This window comes from Dipodomys merriami, unplaced genomic scaffold (genome assembly GCF_024711535.1).
Source record: "Dipodomys merriami isolate MVZ:Mamm:240054 unplaced genomic scaffold, mDipMer1.0.p SCAF_21, whole genome shotgun sequence".
Classification (NCBI taxonomy): domain Eukaryota; kingdom Metazoa; phylum Chordata; class Mammalia; order Rodentia; family Heteromyidae; genus Dipodomys; species Dipodomys merriami.
Genome location: NW_027203493.1, coordinates 18,767,501 through 18,771,495, shown reverse-complemented (window position 1 = coordinate 18,771,495; position 3,995 = coordinate 18,767,501).

Below are 3,995 nucleotides of genomic sequence, written 5' to 3'. Positions count from 1 at the left end.
TACTTGCACCCTTTTTGGTGATGAGCAGCTTCAGGTTGTTAGACGGGCACCCAGAGGCCTGTATTAAAGAGTCCGGGTGAGAACAGCAAATAGGTGTAGACTCTTAACTATGCACTGAACACTTCACATGTATGAACTTGGTTAATCCCTGTCACAAACAACAGTGAAGTCAATGTAATTATCATCTCCACTTTATAGATAAAGAACTGGAGAGCTGAAGGTTCTTGTGATGGCATGTAGGACACCCTCCCCCTTCCCCATTATGACAGACTGAATATTCAAAGTTAAGCTCACACACCCAGAGAACTGGAGGGACATAGACTGAAAGGTACATACTGGCTGTTTACATGGAATCCTCCACCTGCCCCCCCCCATCTATTAACTTTATCTAACACATTTTATTTTTATTTTTTTCCCGTTGTAGGGCTTGAACACAGGGCCTGGATGCTGTTCCTGATGCCTCTTTGTGCTCAAGGCTAGTGCTCTAACACTTGAGCCACAGCACCAGTTTTTGAGTGGTTAATTGGAGATAAGAGTCTCACGGGGAGTTTTCTACCCAGGCTGGCTTTGAACTATGATCTTCAGATCTCAGCCTCCTGAGTAGCTAGGATTATAGATGTGAGCCACAGGTGCCTGGCCACATTTGAGTCTTTTTGTTTTGTTTTGTGGGAAGCAAACCCAAAAGGTGTTTTACTAGAAACCCAAAAAGGGTTGTATTAGAAGGGTATACTAGAAGAGTTTACTAGGAGTAATTTACTAGAAAACCCCAAAAGAGTTATAACTAGAAAAAAGTTACAACCAGAAAAAACTAGAAAAAAGTGAAATTCTTAATGGGTACATGTTGCATGGCACAGAGTTCTGTCATGTGAATGTCTACAGAAAACTGGTTTGGAGAGACCACTCTGGCTCAGGTACATGGATTGCAGACAAAGTCATTGATAGATTAATGAGGGATGTGCTTGTGAACTTATCCATGTATGGATTTGGTTGTTGATACATTTCCTTAAAAGAGCATGGGGTTCCTGTTCTATGGTGTTGTGGTGGTGCTGGAAATACCTTAGGACAAGGTGCTTACCATGCAAGGATCATTGTCTGGAGACAAGAAAGTAGGGGAATGTCTGACTTTCAACTAACCAACCAGGAGCTTGCTAAGGCATAAAAGCATTGACAATTCTGGCTTCTCCACCAGTTTTCAAGGTCAGAGTCTGGCATAAATACTAGCCACATAGCTTAGCCAATTATGTATTTATTTATTTATGCATATATTTCCTGAATTTTGCATTATTACATGGTGGTTAAACATATTTGTGTGTGTATATATATATGTATATACATGTATATATGTGTGTGTATATATGTATATATACATATACATGTATACATATATACATATGTATACATATACATATACATATGTATACATATAAATGTATACGTATACACACATATAGTGTGTGTATATATATGCATATATATATACACACATATTAGTGTTCATAGTGTAAGTGGATGTGAGTGTAAGTGGATGTAACTGTAGGCCACAGTAGGCAGAGGAAAGGATGGTTGAACACGTCTCAATTAGGACTTAAGCAGAGGCATAAGAGTAGAGAGTTTCTGCTCTGTGGGTGAAGGTACTTCCAGTGAAGGGAACAGCAAATGAAAAATGATGCTTATAAGATGCTGCATTGTATGTCTGAGAAATGTCAACAGTTCAGTACCTACCAGAAGCTGGGACTTCAATGTGCCTAAGTTTCAAGGAGAGAATGAAGGATAGGTACCAGTGGGAGCTAGGGCATGAGAAAGTGTTCTCTTCTTCCTCCTCCTTTTCTTGTTTCTCTACATTTTTCCCTCTCCTTTTCCTTTCCCTTTTCATCTCCCTCCTCCTCTTCTATTTCCTGTCCCTCCTGATCTCCTTCTTCCTATTCATTTCCCACCTACTCTGCCTCTCACTCCTCATTTTCTTCTTTTCTGTTTTTTCTTCTCCCTCTTCTTTTCCCTCTTCCTCTTCTGTTCCTTCCTCTCGTCTCTTCTTCTTCCTCTCCTTCTTCCTCTTCGTCATCTTCTTTCCCCTCTTCTCCTTCTTCGTTCCCCTCACCTTCTTCCTTTTTTCTTTTTCTTCTCCTCTTCTTCTCTCCTTCCTCCTTTTCTTTTCCCTCCTCCTCCTCCTCCTCCTCCTCCTCCTCCTCCTCCTCCTCCTCCTCCTCCTCCTCCTCCTCCCCTCCTCCTCCTCCTCCTCCTCCTCCTCCTCCTCCTCCTCCTCCTCCTCCTCCTCCTCCTCCTCCTCTTCTTCTTCTTCTTCTTCTTCTTCTTCTTCTTCTTCTTCTTCTTCTTCTTCTTCTTCTTCTTCTTCTTCTTCTTCTTCTTCTTCTTCCTACTTCTTCTTCTTTCTACTTCTTCTTCTTCTTCTTCCTCTCCCTCTTCCTCAATCATTCCTCCACAGCCTCTTTATCTCCATTCTCTTCTCCTTTTCCCTCCTCCTCCTCCTTTTGGAAAGAAGTGGCATGGTAGAGAATTGCCATGTTTAGACACCTGCTCTATGCCAGGCCCTGTGGTGAGTGTTTTGCTGCCCTTAGTCCTTAAGCTGGCACACTTTACCAGCTCCATTTTCCAGGTGAGAAAATTGAGGCTGAATGTAGTTCCATAACTCACCCACACAGTTGATGAGAGAGGTGAAGTCTGTATTAAAGTTCATCCAAGTCCAAAGTGTTGCTTTTTCTTGTGTGTGTGTGTGTGTGTGTGTGTGTGTGTGTGTGTGTGTGTGTGTGTGTATGTGTGTGTGTGTGTGTTGTACATGCTAAGCAGGTACTTCACTACTGAGATGTACCCTGAGAATCCGGAGTGCCACTCTTCACTGGGCCAGACAGAATAATTGAACATACTTTTTATCTTGGCAAGAGGATCTCATGTGCTAAGCTCACTTGGTTTTTGCCATGATGCTGAGTGGTGGGTTAGACATCAAGTTATCATCATTTCCATGCAAAGGAGTACAAGTGTATCACAGAGGTGCTTGTTGGCAGTTCTGAGACTATCAAGATTAGATGCATCCAAACAGAGAAAAATGATGACCCAACTAGAGCCAGACATGGAAACCAAACAAACCTTGCCATGGTTCCTCAGTGTTCATGAGACCCTTCCTGTGCCTGTGGAGGTTTGTAGCTGAAATCACCAGAGGGGCCAGGCCAAGTGGCTGAGCTAATCCCTTCCTCTGCCTTCTGCCTGCTTCCTCTGTCATTCCTCCTGAGGGAACATCTGTGCATCCTCCATGGAGTCCTCATTTAGCTCCCGAGACCCAGCACAAGCCTGGGTGCAGAGTGTTGGTGCAATTTTGACAAGATGCTCACAGAGGTTCAGTGACTGGTTTTAATTAGGCCATCTTTGTTTACGTTTGATGTTTATCAGCTAATTGGCATGGCAAGGTGTGAGTCACACAGCTCTCCCCTGGCATGGAATCAGTTTGTCAGAGAAAAAGCCAGGAGAACAAATGATCCCAATTATGAGAGAACCCACCGGGCTAATTATCATCCCCCTAAGGACAGAACCTCCCCCCTCCGGCTGTTCCCGCTGTGGCTGCACCAAGTGCCCTGGGATCCTTTAGCACTTCCCCCAACTCTGCAAACCCAGAAAAACCCCTGCCCACCCCCAAATCCCACCTGGCCAGCTGCCCGCAGATTTAGTCTCTTGAATTCAAAACCACTAGGTTCCTTCCACTGACACATACCAGAGCAGCATTCCCCTTTTAACCCCAAAATATGTCTCCCCTGTAGACCCTACAATGAAAAATACCTCAAAATACTTCAACAAACAAGCAAACAAACAAACAAACCTGTTCTTGTGTACCAGGTGCCTTTGGAGCATTTGATATTAGTTATTTTCCCCAATAACTCAGCCAAGCAGGCCCCATTATGATCTCCATTTTGCAAATGGAGAAACTGCGTGGTTTAGAGCATGAATAATGTGTACAAGGATAGTGCTGGGCTTGAATATACCTCTTCTTG